Here is a 20,930-nt window from a genome sequence, read left to right as displayed (position 1 = left end):
GGAAAAACCATGAGTAACATGCTATCTTGTTTCTCACTCTTCTGAAGTGATGCCCTATGAAAATTTTTCCATGTTAAAGGCTACAACACACTATTAAATGTGACCCAATTAAGGGATTTCAACACCCTATTAGGAGTGTGAATTGTTAAAAGACTTTAGAACATTCACTTGGAATGTCACCCTGTTAAAGGATTTCTTAATGGTTGTTAGACCAACCTACATCCACAGGATTTTTCCCTAATAGATATAATTGCAAGAGAGTAACAATAAGGGCTTTTGATCTGATATAACTCACAACATAACTTGCAAATTTCATATCTCAATCCAATTCACAAATTTGATTGGCTTTCAATCTCTGCAGCTCTTGCAGCTTGTCCTCCTTTCAAGCTTTGTCTCCTTGAGTCTCCATGTTCATTATGCCAATACAATTCACCTCTATGGTAACTTATCAAAGAAGAGTCTCTATCCTCTATTCTTCCCTCTCAATGCCTTCTCCTTGACACCACACACTCTTACCAACCATGCTCTTTCTTCTTGACCTATAACTCATTAAGTAGAAGTTTGAAATGCATTTCCTACTCATATTTTGGGTTTGAATGGATTAGGTAAGATACGATGTATCTTCCCCCTATCTTATTTCTTCTAGAAACATCATGTGGAATCCACCTATATTCACCTAAAAATAGTTATCCTAAAATTTTGTACCACCAGTTCAACATCCTTATCTTCGATTTGGTTCACAAAATTCAAGGTAACAACCTTATCAGCTTAGATCTAAATAATCTTTGAATTTTAAAATAATGTAGACACTTGGCACTATTGACTTCTTGATGCTCACAACATATTGTGTTAGTCAGAACCTACTATGGATTCACTCAGCATCAACTAAATTTTATTGATTCTTGGCACCTATTACATTTTACATAGCTTGACACCTAAACTTCCTCGGCACCTACTATTTCACTCGACACACACTATGTTTTACATTTGCCCAACACTTACTAAAAAAATTCTTGGCATGGACTAACTTGCTCGACACCCACTAATGAATTTAGTCAAGCTTTGTAGATAGCCTTGTTATAACTTATTCTTCTAATGTTTCTAAGTGTAGCCAACCTCTATGTCTTCAAGTGTATTATTAATACATCATTTTATCATTTTCTTAGCCAATCCTTTTATTTTATTACAACATCATAACTCAACCTTTCCCTTAGGTGCTTTTGTTACATCTTGTTGATTAAATCATATTCATTAATCAACTAAGTGATAGTACTTGAATCTTATAAGCAATTATCATTCTAGCAAATAGAAAGTTTGACATCAGTGACAAAACAATGATTGAAAACATTCTTTATCAACAATATCCCTTCTTTAATATTGATCTTTTCAATCATTTTTCAACATTTTTGGTTCCTTCCATTAACTTGCAACAACTTTTGACTCAGGAGCCAGATTTTAAAAATTCAAAGTGTTGGATGGAGCTAGAGACAACTTGGATGCATCAAGGCCAGAAAATTATTAAAAGTTTAATGGATAATTGGTCCTTTCAAATATTGAATTTTGATACATTCAAACTTGTTTTGACTCAAAATAAAGATGGATTTTTTTTTGGAATTGGCAATTACAAGAACCATGGCAATAGCTAGCTCAATCTAGGGACAAGGAGTGATAAGGAAAAATGTCAAATATAGAATAACTAGAATAATTCCTTATCCACTGGGTTACAAAGTCACATGATAAACCACTTTGCAAAGGGGAAAAATGACACCAAAAATAAGACAACTAAAAGGAAGATTAGGCGCAATAAAACAACACAAAAACTCCCAACTAGACTATGTACAAGGTAGGTTTCCCTACCTCCAATGACTCAAGGTATTATTATGAAAATACATTCACAGGCTAGGGAAATAAATACCATTGCATGCTAACAAGTGGAAATTTTTAAATTCCTATGGACTCAAGTATAAGTTCTCTCTTTGAATTCCAATTCTGAGATTCCTAACATCCTTCACATCGCTTGATGAAGGAATGTATCCAACTAACCATGTCTCATCAAAAATCTCTAACTTTGGAATCAACTCTACTTCATGTTTCATGTAATTGATGACTTAATTTTGAAAGAGTTGAAGGATAAGGTTCCCTAATTTATGAATGCATTTATGATACTTTTCTCCATTTAACAAGCCCTCTACTTGAAATTCTAGTGATTTTTCATCATGAATTCCTGAACTCATTTCTGACACTACACACTTTTTTTGTTTCATGCAGATGATTGTGTTTGTATTCTCTATGAAATTATTCTGATATGAATGCACACCCCTATCGCATTAGATCTTCCCATGATGTATTTCTTCCTCTTGTCCCATTAAATCACTCAAAGAAGTAATAATCATCGTTTTCATTTTGGTGCTCACATCCTCTAATGAGTCTATCTGATCAAGAGAATTGATCATCAGTTGATATTGATGTCAAGGGAATTCTTTTAAAAGAGCATCATCATCTATGCCTTTATCTTCATGTTTTTCAATCATTAGATCACAACACATCTATCCAAGGCCAAGTACTTCTCTAATGTAAGATAGCATCACAATGTTTTCTTCATTGTAGTCTCTACTTGTGAACTTGAATGCTTCAAATTTAGGTTTCATGCATGAGGAAGAGTGAGAACTTGAATTGTCATCTTCTCTTACTTTTAGCCTATCCTTAATTCCCATTTCCATTTTATCTATTATTAAATTTTTATCAATGTTTTCACAAACTTGGTTCATTGATTCTTCTTTATGGCCATCTCCACGAAATGGGAAAGCTTCATATTCCACTTGCATGTAACCTTGAAAAGGATTTCTTGACAACTCATCATATTTCTCTTGAACATGATCTTCTACTCTTGTGATGATCATACCACTTTCTAAAAAATCCTCAACATCCTCAAAATTAAAGACTTCAATATTAGGAGCTAACAAATATGTCTACAAGATTTCACTTGAGCTTATTTCTTCATTAGTGGTAATGGTAGAAGATCATGAAAAATATTCTAAAGAATTGACTTCAAAAATAGAGTTCTCATCATTAGTAATTAGGGATGAATGAATAGGAAGGTCTTCTCCATAGAGGAACTCATTGGCTAAAGCATTAAGGCACCAAGTAGGAATAAAATTAGTATGAAATTCACCTTGATTCATATTTCCCTCATCTTTAATCACATGTCATGTAGTTCCTTGAGAAACATTTGGTATTTCTTTTTCTTTCTCATTAGGATTGAGATGATTGAATACATTCTCCTATCTATTGAAATCTTCACAATGATGCCCTGATACATTTGCAAACCCTTCTTCTTTTATAGACTTCAATACTTGACCATCTCTTTGATTAGACATAAAATCGATATCTTCTTTCATGCATATAGATCTAGATGACTCCTTTCTAACATTTGGATCAGGAGATGTTCTTCTACCAAGAAAATAATTCTTGCATGGGTCTTCTTTCTCAAGTTCTTGCAGTGTTCGAAGTAAAGAAGGATATACTTTTTTAGGATCTAGGTGTGCATTGCCATATCTAAGCTTTTTAAAAATTCAACCTTATTAGGATCAATGGAAGCATGATTTTGATGAGAAATAGGTGAAGGCATTGGGGCACCCTTTTTACCACCATTATCCATCCTCGATTCACATGAATCACTTTTCTGATCAAGTTCACTTCTTTTTGAAAATAATTTTGGTTTGTGAGAGAAAAACTTATTATCTTTACCATCTTCTTCATCTATCATTTGCAAAGTTTGGAGCAAAGATGGATTGATCTTTTCTGCATCCAGTTTTCACCTACCATAGCAAATCTTCAAGAAGCTACCTTGCCTAGGATTGATGAAAAGCTAATTTTGTTTAGAGACAAGTGAATAAGAGACATTCCCATTATTCTTCATTTCTAATTTAGATGATAGGAATTCTGCAAAGAGACCTTTATCTTTATATTTTGAACCTTTTTAAAACAAGGAATCATGATCATGAGAAATAAATCCATCATCTTTTTTGATCTTTTGAAAATTTTACAGCAATGATGAACCATTCTAGGATCTAGCCTCATGCCATCGTAGAAATTCATCAAGAAATTTACCTACAGTGGTTCATTAGGAATCTATTTCTTTGAGTATGAAAAGTATTCCTCATCACTGTCACTGTCACTATCACTTTCCACTTTCCCTTTGTACCAAACCATGTTTTGAATTTGAGCCTTAGATAGAACTGCCAATATTCAATCTTCTAAATAGAGTCACCGACATTCAATCTTAAATAGAGTTACCAATATTCAATATTCTAAATAGAGTTGCCAACCTTCATTCAAGGGAAGCTACCTTTATCAACTAGCTTACTAATTATTATTTACTTGACCTTGGATGTGGCAAAATTTTTTCCTATTCCTTCTTGGAATAAAAACTATTCTTTCAATGACTACAACATCTTAACCAATAGGAACTCTTCGTAAGATTTCCTTGAATTCTTCTTCTTCTTCTAGAACTTTATTTACTTGATGATATTGCTGAGAACTTTTTCTACACATCTAGGCTAGAGTGTTCAAATCTAAAATTATATCTTCCTGGGTGTCTTAGAAACCAATATTTGGCTGGAGAACTAGAATCGCATTCTCTTGTGGCAATACCATGTTGTTTCATCATAGGTGACTAATTAATCTTTCTTTTTTCTGGTCCCCAATAGAGTTTCCAAAAATCTATCAGTAATTAGATTTGTCATTTGAAGATGTCCAACAGAGTGTTTATGGAAAACTATTCATAATAGTTGGATAGGCCCTTGACATGTGGCCTTCCTCTATGTTTAGAGGGGCAGCTCCCATGTATGATATAATTTTAAAGTTTTTTGGAAAAGAAAGAAATCTAACTTTAAAATATCAATAGAAAATCATTGATGACGAATGCACCAGATGACTTCAAAGCTTTCGTAAACTAACTTAAACCACTAATAACAAAAATCAAGATCTATGTTTGAGAATTATCACTAGCACAATGTTGACTAAAAGATTCATAAACATCTACATAATACAATGAAAATTCTCATTGCAAAGAGAATCAACATTTTTAACAATTTAGATTTGTGAAAGAAGAGAACTCAAGTTGCACGTTCCTTTATTTTCTTGCACCAAGAACCTAAGAGGAATTTTGGATTACAAAGACAAAATTTGTACACACTTTCCAAATATTATATTATCACCAAAATTCTAACATAAGAGTTATCCTATTCCCCTAGTCAAAAAATTCCACTTACAAAGCTAAGATGATTCCTTATATAGATATAGAGGTTAAGAACTACCTTCCGTGGTTAATAACTACCTCCAAAATACATAATTTTAGAGAGCTTAATTAACCTCACTAAAAATAACCTATACGTGGAAAACTCCAATAACTTAACTTAAGCTAGAATTACTAAGAATTCATATATCCAATCATTGGTCTTCTAACTATAAACTCTATTTATCTAGACATGGTTGAGTTATCTTGAAAAGTCCTATAACCATTGAGGACAATCACCATTGAATTATGTTGGTAAATAGATTTTTCTTTTATATTATTACTCTTTATTACCTAATTAAGAACAATATCTAATCACAAATAGTTGGAAAGCCTCTGTGAATAATTTAGCTTTCCTCTGAATTGATAGGTACAGCTCCCTAAAACAAATTTCCAATGAATTTTGTTTTCTTCCTAAACTACTTTGTGGTATGTTCTTAACCCAAGAACAGTAGAGGAATAACCAAGTTAGACCTAAATTAAATCCAACTCAGGAAGATGATAACTTCTCAATACTAAAATAGATCCATGTACCCATACATCTTATGAATCCGTAAATCCATTTGCATAATCAATTGATGCTAAACTAAGTCAAACTCAAATTTGAATTACAACTGATGAATCGAGAAAAAATAATAGAATCATTTCTTGAAATGAATTATAACAATATTTATTACATTCATTTGTATTCTGGAAAACAAGGGAAATGAAACTCTGTTCTTCCTTAATTCTCTGCAATATAGAAAGGAAATACTAACTAATCACAATACATACTAGAATGGAAAATGGTTTGAAATAAAATACCATTCAATTGTCTCTACAAAAAATAGTACTTCACACCAAAATTTTTGCTGACCCTTCATTAATATTTCAACTTCATACATATAGATTTTGAGAGATGACCGTTACAATAGGAATTGTAATCGGTTCATCTTCTGAGGAGACAAATGGCAAGATGCCAATTTGTCATATTACAAAATTTACAAAATTGGTAGAAGCTGCAAAAGAAATTGAAAAGGAGGCATCATCGAATTGTTTAGACTTCTTTCCCTTTTCAACTTTTTCCCTATATGCCTTAGTGGCAACTATAATGGGAACTAATTCCTCATGACTAGGCACATGTACATTAGTGAATCTTAAGAGCCATTTGGAATGTTCTCAAGCCAATTCTTTCATAGAATTTAGATGTCTTGTCAATTCTTTAGTAGCTACGTGTATGCATCCACCTAGTGTCTATAGCTTTGTCACTCTATTTTAAATGCTTGAAACCATTCGTAATAGGTTACTTAAATACATGGAGAAGTTGTTATTCATTACTTCTACTCCAATAAGGGCTCTCCCTTGACTGCTAGTTTGTGGATCAGTGTGTAATCCTTTCATCAGTTCAAATGCCCTATCTTGAGTTCTCTTCACTTTATCTTCTATTTCCTTGAGTCCTTTTTCAGCTTCTTGAATCATCTCTAGCTTGAATTGCATACCTTGGAGCCATTCAAATAGGGGTTCAGTTCCTTTCTTCAAAATCTTTACTTCAGCCGCCTCCTTTGCCTTCATTTGGATAATCATTTTCAGGAGAGAAATATACTCATCACATCTGGCTTTCTCTACAGTGAAAGTGTGTTGATTGGACAAGATATTATCTTTCTCAGTCTCCAATCGAAGGATAACATTCCCAATTTGACCAATCAGAGCAATTCCACCTGGATTGAGTTTATCAATCCACTCTTTCCCAATCTAACCAAAATGTCTATATTTCTAGAGCTATGAGATGAAAGCTTGCACTTTGTCTACTATAGGATTTTCAGTAGTAGGCACACCAGTAATGGTTGCTAATGGAACAACTAGTTTCCTAATGAATCTTTTGAGTTCTTCTATCTTGGCTTTCATCTTAATCTTTGATAATTTGAGGTTTTCTAATTGAGCTTCTATTATCTCATTACCTGATCTCCATAAGCCAACTTTTGTATCATGTCTGGCCTCTCCAAGATCAATTGAATGAAGAGTGAAGTCTTCAGGAATCATCTCCTTATTCCACCCTATTTTATTTGGTTTTGCAATCTCCATAGTCAAATGTCTGATTTCTAGATGTTGCCCAAGTATGGACAAAGTTTTCTAATTCTTAGCTTTTACTATGGCTAATCCAGAGTGTACTGCTTGAGACACAACATCCTTTGTAGGGACAGTTTAATCTTTCCTCTTTGTTTTTCTTTCTAAGGTGTCTTTGAGTGAGGGCTCCATACCAATCACCTTAAAAGCCATTCCAAGTGACTCTATGTTGAACATTTTCTTATTTACTAGAGTCATTGCTACTATTGTTGTAGAGAAGGGGTTCTTCAAATCTTGGGAGTGGAGCCGAGATGAACCTGAGACATTCTCTTCTTCTTGATTTCTCTCTGCAGCTTCATCAAATTCTGTGGACTTGTTGTTGCTGCTCTTATCATCTCCAATCTCTACATTTGGATGGGAGAACTAGTTGAATTCAAAAGAGAAGCACCTACAAATGGAGTTGGGCTATGATGAGGTGATGAAATTAGGGTAACACAGGGGGATGGAATTGGAGTAGCATGTAGAGATGGAGTTGGAGTGGTGTGAGGAGGTGAGGGTGGAGTGATGGTTTCACCTTTCAACTCTTCTATCCCTTTTAATTCATTACTAGCTTGAGCTCCAATCACTGGTAGAGAACCTCCTTGTCAAGTTGGAGCTATTGAAATATTCTTCTCTAGGGACTGATCACCTCCTCCTTCAAATTGAGTCGGCCCTTGAGTAGTTAAAGTTGTAACACTGGGTGTGGTACTTTGAGAGGAAGTGGGAGTAGCAGTGGCAAGAGAAGCTTGAGTAGTCTTACTCCTACTCCAGCTCTTTTTTGTTGTCCACTCAACCCATTTCTCGGTTCTCTTTATGATCCAGGCCATCATAACATCAATATCTTCTTCTATATTTACACATGGCTCAGACCTGATTGGGATGTTTCTCAATTTGGTCATGTATTTATTACTATACATATTTTTCCCATCATCTTCTAGCCCTTCCACATCCAACTCAATGCCATAGGTCTTTATTTGATCTACTGTGAGTTTTGCAAAGGCACGATCTCAACTCTCTAGCTCATCTCTACAATCAGCCTAGTAATCTTCTATAGTAGTTACATGTTTGATGACACTTCCAATTTGAAGCACATCTCTAGCATACCCATTTGGATCAAACATGGGCCTTAACATTTCATACTCCTCCAGTTTATATTTTTTCTCAAATGCTTTGAGTATGTTCTTTGCATCAGATCTAGATTCACAACTATAAGCTCCAACTTTTATGGGGAATTCATACCCCTTCTTTCTCAAACTGGTGCTTAGCACATTTACTTGGATAGATTGCATAACGATCTCCATGAGCATGATCATATCATCCAAATATCTAGCCAACTTCAGGGGAAATCTATCAAACACTACAAGATGCAAGTAAGAGAAAGATGAGAATTGAATAAAATAACAACCAAACTGGCTGATGACTGCCATTACTTCTAGGCTAAACCTCCACTTCAGACACCCTTGGAGTTCCCTGGAGATTCTCATAGTGAATGCATCATTAACCCAGAGATACTCCGCATATCTATTCTATAACTGCAAGCATGGATAAAAATCATAGCATTTTATGTCTTCAAGAAAATTCTCTATTTTGGGGAGTCCTGGCCACAATTTTAGGGAAGACAACATGTATATCAAGAAAGATGACATATAAAATGAATTATAGAACTTAGCTATACTGAGAGCCCTAGAAAGATGTTCATTAACTTCAAATGCCCAGTCAATGTACTGTGTGTCTGAGTAGATAATTTGCACCATAAAGAAGTATTGTTCTATAAAATTGAGTGCTTCTACCTCACCTTTTAGTCGATGCAAGAGGAAAAAAATATGCACAATTTTCGGCTTAAGATCCATGCCAAATAGGGTTTTAGGGACCTTACTTTTTGCTCCCTTGGGCTTTTGGAACCAGGAGTTCATGATCTCCTTCTGCCACACCATCTTCCTCAGAGAGAATTTGGACATGGCTCCTCCAATTGTTAGCTTAGAGAACTCCTATCATTCTAGAATCTGTAGACAGTTCACTACCACTTTCCTATCAAATGAAATCAATACCATTTGATTAGGCAATAGGATCTTCTTGGTGTTTGGGTTGTAATTATTGATACATTCCACAATTAGCTCAGGAGCTTGTACTACGACAAGAAACCAAGCTACTTCCACTAGTCCACTTCCTCTAAGTTTCTTCATCATATGGTGAATCAGCTTAGTTCTCAACCTTCTCTAAAAATCTTTCATATCAAAGAAATGTAATGAAGTATCAGAGATACTCTGCCATATTGAATTGATTCCACCGAGCCCATCAAAACCAGAGAATCTTGATGCCATCTTGCCTGATATAGAATGATAGAAATTCAACAATTGTGATAATGTAAAGAAATGAACCCTAAACTTTGAATTTTTTTGGAAGCACTATTCAATATAATAGTATAATAGTAAAGAAGTGATTTGATTTTCTATTAGATTCTTCTTTATATGAAAACCCTTAATCTGCTTGTTAAATTCCACAATCCACACCACACGAGCGAATTTAAGGACAAATCTATTGGATTAGTAAATGTAAGGGTTCTAAAAAATTTCTCATTGTCATTTCATAGTTTTCATTGCCCCAATAGTAACTCTCCTTTATTACTGACTTACCTTTCCATTTTCACCTAGTTTCAGAAAAACAAGAAAGGAGTACTCCTTGGGGAAAAATCCACTTGGCTAGATTTCGCTCAAAATATCCTTACAAATTTAACTAATTTTCTTCCATTTCTATCCCAACAAATCTTGTGATCAATTCAAACACTTACCATGCTTGCAGTAGCAATTTTTCATTAGATGCAAAAAATTGCCCTCGAGGGTAGAAAACCCACAATGGAGAAGGTGATTTCCATTTTTCCACTTACGCTTTTTCTTTACCTTTTTTGTCTTAAAAACATTACTATAAGCCTTTGGAAAACATAAAAAATGATTCACAAGTGAAAAATGGGGCCCACTAGTAACTTTACCCTTCTATTTAGGCCTTTTCAGAAAACTTACTTCTTGGTTTGAAACCCGCCAAAGGAGAAGCTATTTCTGAGTTTTTCGCCAATGCTTGTTTTGATCATCCTGGTGAGTTTCAAGGGATTCCCACTATGAATACATGATAGTACTTGAATGATCCATCCATATTATGACTCACCTTTCCTTTTTTCATCCTACAAATAACATTTATAGATCTCTGTGGAGTTTCACCTTCGAGGTGCGAAAACTCGCTAAGGAGAAGAGGAAACTTGATGTTCTACTAGTTCAACTCTCTTTATACTCGGATCAAATGAGCTACAATTAAATTCATATGAGGTAGAATTATTCAAGAATCTCCATCAAGTAAGGATCTAGACTACCCACATGACTCATGACAATAAGAAACACCCACCCAACTATATAATGCAAAAAAAGAAAAAAGATGGAAACCCATTGGAGAAACTTAACACTTCAGGAAGGAAGGACCAACTGACTCGATCAAACTAATCAAAATACAAGTTAAATCCTCCATTTTGCAAAATTAGAATATGGTTAAAAAGTGGGGCAAAAAATTATAATTTGGAATGAACATGTTCTCCATCCTAAGTTTGGTCATAAAGTATTTTTCCTGGATCTCTTATGACTCATGTTGATAGGATGAAATATTGCAATCTTCTAGAGTGACTGCAAATAGACTGAGCTTTAGCATATTTGTAGCATCTAATACTCAACTCTCCATTTTTGTATGAATTTTGATACTAAAGGAATCAAGAAGAAATCAGAAATCAATATGTTCAAGACCATTTACTACCACTCCACCTATGATAATAGAGACTAGTTCATCTGCAACTTTCATTTTCAGCTATTCACATGAAGCTATTAGTTTTTCAAATTCATTGATCCCTTTGCTGATATTTATCATCTTCTAGTTAATACTTTTACTCCAGATGCATGTCTGATTCTTGCTTGGATTAGCAATAATTTTCTCGAGAATCAGGGTGGTTGTATCTAACTTGGACATTTCTTGTAGTTCATTAGCTACTTTTTGTCAGGTGACTTTCTACTCCATATTGCTTTCCAATATTTTCTAGCTAAAGGGGTCCTATACTCACTCTCAAGAGATGACCAAAAATCTTGAAGGCAAACACTTCCTAAGATGGTATCGCCAATGTTAGAAAGTGTACTTTTTAAAATGGGAGCATAATCTAGCTTTTGATATTTTTATTTCATGGTTTGGCTACTTATTCTTGCCATTGATTACTTTAAATGCTCTCAATTCCCTCAACATACTTCACAAATTGAACACTTCACAATTCAATTTGAAAACTATTCATAAAATATATGTGCATTGCTCAATGTTTCCTATTATGGAAATATAATGAATATTTGTGGCTTTTGGCATCTACTAAAGCTTGGATTTTCCTTCAAAATATAACTTTTTCCTTTATTTATGACTACACCAATTTGGGGTGTGTTTATGCTTTTGGGTCTGATGTATATTAAGTTCCCACTTTATTTCAAAGCATATGTGTCTACTTCACATTCAAATTATATCACCCAACCCTTAAAAAAAATTGATGTGTGGATTTAGATGGACATTTTGGCAAATAGTTTGTGTGCTTTGTCTATGCCATGCTTTGCATCTATTTTATGTTTCCATTGAGTGTTGTGAGTTGGGAGATTAAGGAAATTTGCAAGTAGGTGGATTGAATTACTTGATAAAAGTAGACCATGTGTTATGCCTTTGGTAAGATGAGGATTCCACCAAATAATTCACATGCTTTGTCTCTATTTTTGTTCTTATATCACTAATCCCCAGTCACATAAGTTGTTCATTAATATTCTATCAAATAGTTAACATGTCACTTTATTGTTGTATTCTCCACCATTTTGAATACTTCAAGCTACAAATTTCATTGTTTCATTGCTTCCATTTCATGCATCTTGTATGTGCTTGTTTAATGATAAAATTCATGGGTTGAAATCTGGATCATTTTGTCAGACAATTTGTACACCACCTTCACTTATGCTCAATGCATTGTGCCAAATACTTGGGCTATGAATTTCATTGTTTCATCAAACAAAATGTTTCATGAATCTCATGTATGGCCTTGGGCTCATTGAAAACTAATCTTGAGAAGGGAATGAGAGCTTGTGAACAAGATGAAATAACTAATGACATTCAAAATGTCTCTACCCACATGATTAATCATTTGCCAACTAATCTTTGTACATTTAGGCTAGACTGAAGAAATGGAAGCAATTAGCTTGTTAGGAAAGTTACATGCTTAGATTACCGAAAACAATCTAAGACTTACATTTAATTTCCCTTGTTTGATATTTATCATGCTCAGTCTATCCATCATATATATCTTGCCAAATACTTGTAAAGATTTTCATGATTGACATCTACAGTTGTATATATATAATGCTTGGCATTCCATCAACCAATACTCATGATGACTTTGATAGTCTTTTGTAATCTTGAATTTCCATAGAATGGGATCTCTTCAATATATTTGTAGATGAAGGTTTGAGAGCTTTGTCAAACTTTGAAACCTTTTCTTTGAGTCTGCATTATTGATTATTCCCATTGTCTCTACCTTTCATTTTTTTTTACTTCTATCATCTAAAAAGTTAATAATTGTCTCAAAAATATGTGTTTTGAGCCTCTAACCTTAACTTGTTTGGATGAGAGGTTAAGGTCAATGGTTTAGAATAGGTGTTTTAGAAATTTATCTTAACCTCTTTTTGATGGAGAGGTTTTAGATTTTAAAGTGAAACACATGTTTTGGACTGTGAACCTTAACCTTTTTAAAGGTTAATGGTTCAGAATAGATTTTTTGGCCCCCAAACCTTAAGCTTTTTAAAGGTTAATGGTTAATGATCAAGTGGAAAACATATATTTTGGTTCCTTCCATTAACCTATGAAAACTTTTGACTTGGGAGCCAGATTTCAAAAATTCAAAGTGCTAGATGGAGCTAGAGACAACATGGATGCTTCAAGGCCAGAATTTTTTTTTTAATGCAATGTTTAATTGGTCCTTTCAAATATTGAAGGTTGATACATTCAAAAAAAAAATTGATTCAAAATAAAGATGGATTTTTTTTTGCAATTGGTGGGTACAAGAACCATGGGAACACACTCATGTTAACATACAGGAGGAGCCTTCCATTGTAATGAAATTTGCACAAATTGTGAATATCAAGAGGGGAAATACAAATTTCAAATCCTTGGTACAATCAAAGATTTTGTAGCATATGCAGTAAACAATTATGATTCATGCATGGCAGGCATCAATTCATACTATCCCCTTTATGGATATCATATTGAGGCTTCGAGATGCATCTACTCTTTTGTTAAGAGATTGGTAGCAATATAAGTAACAATTTTGGTAAGGGATTGACAATAATATAAGTGACAACAACAACCATTAATTCACCATCACCAACAAAGGCTTCAGTAGAAATATAACTAAGAACAACGGCCATTGATTCACCATCATCAGCAAAGGCTTCAACTACTAAGATATTTTGAACCCTAACCCTATTAGTTGTACTCTTACACTTGGGTGCAAGTGCTAGTAGATGTTTTGTTGCTACGAAGCATGGTTTATGATGAGTATTTTATGATTTATATAGTTTTCTAAGATATTTATTATTTGGTATGTTTCGTGCTTCTTTTGTAATGTGTTGACTTATTTGTGTATTTAATCTATATATATCTAAAAAGAATCAAAACAAAAAATTCAAATAATGAAACAATAACATCAATTTTGAATGTGGTTAAAATTCTATATATTTTTTTGATAACTTATAGTTATTATTAAAAAACAATTTTATGACAATTTTATATGATGATTGTACCTATTTATTTTTAAAATTAAAATTAATAGGAGATAATAATAAAAATTATCATAAATTTTATGTCATTCTAATAATTTGATCATAGCCAAGTTTAATATTTAGGTTATATTCATAAGGAATTATCAAGAACACAATTATAAATTCAGCTATAAAGACTAGATGCTAAATTTGGTTAAATAACTCTAAGATATTTATGTAAAGGTGACACCAATGATACCTACCATCTCCAACCTTTATTGCTTCAAATGATCTTATAAACTTAAAAAAAAGTTGGGCATCATGGCCTATTACATATATTAAATTTAAGGCCCCTTCCCTAGTACCCTATTGCAAATCCTAATAACACAAATATGATTAGATATAAGAAGAGTTAGAAGATGAAATGCCATATTTTTGCCTATTTTGTATAGTTGGTGAATTTTATATGGTTGTCATACACCTTATGATAGAATGATGGTAAGTAGGTTCTAGGATTTAAGTATGCCATGACTGCCATTTTCCTTACCAATATGAACCTAAAATCGTATTGGGACTGATATACATTTTATTCCTTGTTGTGTTAAGTATCGTATTCAAAACTACATTAGGTTGATAAGCTAAGACCTATGGAATAAAGGCTCAATATTTTATAACTTAGAAACTACGTTGATGGGTTCATGATATGTTATGGCCTATTAGGATAATTAAATTAGATGGCTAGTATGGAAAGATGGATTGACACCCACTCTTGTGAATAATATTAATAGTCATAGGATGAAAATTGTTATCAAAGTTGGATAAAGGTTTACACAATAGAACTCAATATAATGTAATGTGGTAAGTCAATTAGGTGGATATCTTGATATTTACAAGGAAAGATTTTATTAACCAATAAAATATAATCAATTTATTGTATGTTGGATTCTAAAACTATGTGACATGACTATGCAAACATCCTATTTACTTGACATAATTGATACACTTTATAATTATCTCATAATGATAATGCGATATTTTTAGTAACCAATTATATTTAACTAAATCAAAGGATATTAGTGGGAATGTTTACATTTTGATTGATTTTGACCTAAAATATGTATTTGGAACTAATTTTCGTGTTAGCTGATTTAGTAGTATAGATTCAACATTTCATGAATACAATTGGAAATGGATTATGATGTGGTTTAGAATGTTAGTCAAATCATTTGACTAGATGGTAATAATGATATGCAAATTTTGATATATTAATGTTTTAGATGCTTTATAAGAAAATGATTATAAAATAGAGTTGATTAGGATAATTGAGTATGCTAATGTGAATTATTCAATATGAAATTTGAAATTCCTATATACATGTATTTTATATGATTTTTCATTGGGCTATTGATGTTTGAGCTTAGTGTTCAAGCAATTGAACCATGGAATTTTATTGGGGAAACAAGGCCCAAATTTATGTGGACATAGTATAGCCAAGGAAAATCTTTGGAAGATTCAAAACCTTGTTGTGATGTGTTTATTCTGTAAATGTAAGTTACATGTGTGTAGAAAATATATATTCATGAATGAATTAGGAACATGTGTAACATATAGTTTTCCTAGTCAAGTTTTAATCATGAATAGACTAGATTTCTATTTTATTTCACATGACTATGATTACCATCAATGGTATAACTAAATACAAAATCCTTTCAATATAAATTTAACTTCATAATCAGCTAAACATAAATAATAGATGTTCTTGAAATAAAATATCTATAAAAAAAATTATGTATTTTGTTCATTTATCTACTCCTATTATTCAACTGAAAATTACAAACAAATGTTCTTAAAAAGAAATAACTATCAAATTGCAATTTTAGATATTTGCAAACATTTAACTTCTTTATCAAATAATTGAAAAATAATTATCTTTCATCTAAACATTCATAGGTTTAAGGAACATACAGTGACATTTGTGAAACTTCCTTTACTAGTTGTCCAAGCCCTGGCATTGGTGAGAGGAGAAGCATTGACATATGCTTAACCTCCCAACTATGGACCATTACTTATCCCCACTTATTCTAATTTAATAGAATGTCCCTCCCTACCCTGAGGTTAGGCTTGGGATGTTCATTAAATCATCCATCAGAGTATTCAGGTGGGTTGAAGTCCCAATAGTTATTCAACAAAATAACTAACACATCTAGACAATCAACAAGATCACTTGTTCAAAAAATCAGCCTAATTCCACATTGGCCAAGGAATTTAGAAATGTGGGTTGACAAACCTGATCTCCACCACTCAGCGTGACTACATCCTTCATGAGTGGAACATGCATGACCTAATGCATTATTTATTTTAGTATTTATTTAATTCTAATATCATTCTAGTGCCTTTAGATTAACTTCACATAGATACTTTATACCTTCTTCACCATATACTAGCATTTTTTCCTAGTGAATTCCTTGGTGTACTAATTTCAATATCTGACTTTTAGTTATTTGTATTATATCAGGATGTAATTGATTTTCAACTAGGTGATAACTTTCTTGCCAATGACCTTAAATGATTCAGATAATTTTTACATATTTGAATATTTATATGGATAAAATAAATCATCAGACTTATGTATAAATCATTGTAACATTATCACAAAAGGAAAAATGCCAAGTTATTCGTGGATTATGATAGACTTCAACCATTTATCATTGTCATATTACCACAAGAGGAAATGACAAACTTTGCAATGGAACATGGTAGACTTTATGTATAGTTCAGGTCTTATTTTCACATGCTATTACTAAGAGAAACATGATCGAAATTTTTGGCATAACTATTAAATTCTACATTCATAATATCAAAAAGAAAGTGTAAATGGTTTCATGAGTTAAATCAAAGATCTTATGTGACTCTTTCTCACCAAATTCTGAGAAGAGCCTGTTCTTGAATAAATCCACCTAATCTACTTTGTGACCCACAGAATATGGTATTAATTTGAATTAAAGTAAAATATTATTTGAATAGGGTTCAATCACTATAATGATAGCTAATAGGGAACTTGATCACTAAGGAATTAGAGAAGCTGAATGAGAGTGAATGAAAGAATGTCAATAGACCATAATAAAGATTAAGCCTATCTCTACAACCACCTTCAATTACAAGATTTGATTCAGAAGTCACTCAATTGAGTTAAAAGAAAAGAAAGAAAAGTGGGAAAGAAAGAAATAAATAAAATGAGGAGTTTGAAAAATTATTATTATTATATTTTCTCGTCTATTCTTATGTGTACATAATGATAGGGTGATATCATTGGATTATTATTAATAATGTAATGGTGCCATCTTATTATTATTTACATATGATCATATTTGAGAATGTAAAATAATAATTAAATAATATTAGTATTTGATAATTCTAAAAGGTAATAATCTATGTTTATTTTATACTATTTTATTATAATGTTCCACTTTCTAGCTCATGTGATTCCACCATGAAATATTTTGCCAAGTCCTAATAATCTTGCTAAGATAGTTTTAGGTCAAACTTGTCGATTCTGATGACTGAACCATTCTACCATCCCCTTCCTATGATCTCAACCCCATTTTGCAATGCTTCCCCTCTCTCTTCAGTCTTCATCCAGTAAATATTCAAAATAAAATTTTTGCCAAGACATCAATTCAAGATTTATAAATTGCCAATTAAAAATCATCAAGTGATTGTTAGGGATTTCATCAATGTTAGAATATTTGAATTTACATGCTCATCATATATATACAATAGCTATAATTAACTAACTCAATTTCACATGATCATGAATAGATTGATACAACGGCTATAACTAACTAACTCACTTTCATATGATAATTAAATTGATACAATGACTATAATTAACTAACTCAATCTCACATGATCATGGAGGAATAAACAACGACAATAATTAACTAACTCATTTTCACATGTTATAACAATGGCTATAATGAGTTTAAAATTTTAGGGAAAAAATTGGCATGTAACATACCCACCCCCTTAGATTTTTCATCATCCTCGATGAAAATAATATCAAATTGTACTTAATCAGTTAAAATAAAAGAACTAGAGTATTTAGCTTTCAACTTTAGATAAAAGGTAGGGGTATCTTTGTAAAATATCATGATAATCTTCCCAAGTGGCATTATCTTCTATATACTGGTCCCACTAGACCTTCCACTATGTCGCCTCTCAATTTCATCAGCGTAGCTTACATACCTCGAGTATTCTGAGTGATTTTACCTCTACGATTCCTAGCTCTCACACCTGCAATAATTTCCAATCAATCATGTGCACATGGTTACTAATATAATTTTTAAGGTAAGACACATGGAAGATGTCATGCATCCTAGCAAGAGCTGGTGGTAAAGTAATCTTGTAAGCCACTAGGTTGAGAACCTCCAAAACCTCAAAAGGTCCTACATATCTCAGGGCTAATTTTGCATTCTTTCCAAACTTGATAGTGCTCTTTTGAGGTTTAACTCTCAATAACACCTTGTCCCCTACTAAGAATTCTCTAGGTGTTCATTTAACATCAACATAACTCGTATGTCTATCATTTTCTTCCTTCAATGCTTGGAAAATCTAAAGTACCTACTCTTCCATCTCCTGAAGCATTTTAGGCCTGGCTATGACCCTGTCTTCCAATCGATTCCAACTTACTAGAGTTTTGCACTTACAGCCATAAAATTCCTCAAAAGTAGCCATTTTGATTGAAGACTAATATGAGTTTTATATGAAAATTCAACCAAAGGTAAGTATGTTTCCCATTGATACTATCGATATATGCAATATACCCTTAGGAGATCCTCTAATACTTAATTTACTCAGTTGGTATGACCATCTATCTCAGGATGATAGGCTAAACTTATATTCAAGTTGGTGCCTAAGGCTGTAAAAAATGTTTTCCAAAATTTGGAAGTTATCCTAGCATCCCTATCTAATCTAAAAATTTCTTTTATGAACTTATCAGCAATTTTATGTGCTCCATTAGATAAATTTCCTGGTATGAAATGTGCAACCTTAGTCAATCTTTCAACTATGACCAAAATAGTTTTGTACCGATTTGGATTCATAGGTAGCCCTTGTACAAAATTGATGGATATTACCTGCCACTTCCACTTAGGTACCTCATTTGAATACAACAAACCTACTGGGTATTGATGTTCTACCTTCACTCTCTGACATTCTAAACAACCTGCTACAAACTTGATTATTTCCCTTTTCATTCCCTTCCATAAATATAAAGTTTTTATATTTAGATAACATTTTTGTTGCCCCTATGTTGGTCTGACTTATTGTGCAACAGAGGTTTTTGTTAAATTATAGAAAAGTCAGAATTTTTATTTCTAACTGAAACATAGGGTTTCTGGATAATCCATCCATAAGAAAAAACTCATGAAAACCCTATGTTCTATCTGTTCATAAATTGTTGGGCGTGAAACTTTTAAATTTTCAAGTGAGACGAATATTCTGTCCCCTTTATTTGTTCCCTCGAGATCCCCTTTTTTCTCAATCTTTCCAACCGTCAGATCCAAGTGGATCTACTACTGTCATTACCTCGCTATGAAGAATTGCATGCTTTTTAAGCCATGCGAGGTAGCGAATGCTGAGTATTTTACGAGGCGGGACCACAAAGTGAAGATACGGTGGTCGGAGCTTTATTTTTTGAATGATTTATTGTGCAGGTACACATTGCAACTACCATCCAAAAAGGAAAGGGGATCCAATAGGATATCTGAAATTAGAGCCGAAATGATGATTTTTCTGATGCTTCGCCACCTCATTATCAAAAAAATTAGACACTTCATCGTTAGCGAAGTAGCGAGGCCTCGTAAAGTCTGAAGGGGCGGTGACGTTGCATTTTTCCGGTGCCTCAACTTCACCAGGTGGCGTGACAAGTCCTAAATGCCATTGTCAGAAGTAGTTTAAGTAACAAAAATTATTATCTTCTGCCCCTTGCATTTTTCGTTACGAAATTCATTAAAACGCCACAACTCGCTACCTCGCTATCAAAAAAATCAGATACTTCACCGTTAGCAAAGTAGCGAGGCCCCGTAAAAAAGAAAGATCGGCGGTGACCTTAGGTGACGTGGAATGATAATTAGGACTACAGTAAATTTTGACAGGTGCCAACTATGCAGAGATCTTTGTTTCATTAATGCCTTTCTGATCGAATGTGCAAAGAGATCCTGAACATCAGCTTGGAATGGAATCAAAGGTCCTCGCTACCTCGCTATGCAAAATTGCATGCTTTTTAAGCCATGTGACATAGCGAGTATGAATCAGAAGACCCCACGCAGTTTCCTCACCCTTGATTGAGTATGTGATCAACAATTGTCACCTTCTCGCTATGAAGAGTTACGAGGGAGATAGTTATAGCGACATAGCGAATAGGGCCCACCGCCTTCTTTCTGAGCCAACCCAGTAGCATATCATTTGATTGATTTCAAATCAGATCGACGATTGTCGTTGCTTCACTATGGAAAGATGCTTGTTTTTTATGCATAACGAAGTAGCGACATGCTAACATGTGTCTTCAGATGTTAATGGGTCCAGCTAGAAGTGCCATCAAGGAAGGAATGATATACGTGGTAAGTTCTCATTGGGTAAAGCGACTGACATGTCAAATGCAACTCCTAGTTGTTCTCTTCATATCACATGATCATAGGATCCTTAAAGATCGACGGTCCAATTTTAAACACAAAATGTAGTGCCAC

General features: G+C 33.2%; 1 pseudogene; it reads right to left on the bottom strand.

Annotated features, from left to right (window-relative positions):
* LOC149547180 (uncharacterized) overlaps nucleotides 1-7,734 on the bottom strand; it is a 51,428-nt pseudogene extending 43,694 nt beyond the window's left edge.
* Nucleotides 7,735-20,930: the final 13,196 nt, after the last annotated feature.

This window comes from Cupressus sempervirens, chromosome 7 (assembly GCF_028749045.1).
Source record: "Cupressus sempervirens isolate cs-2001-9-10 chromosome 7, ASM2874904v1, whole genome shotgun sequence".
Taxonomy (NCBI): domain Eukaryota; kingdom Viridiplantae; phylum Streptophyta; class Pinopsida; order Cupressales; family Cupressaceae; genus Cupressus; species Cupressus sempervirens.
This window is presented reverse-complemented; position numbering and strand designations above follow the sequence as displayed.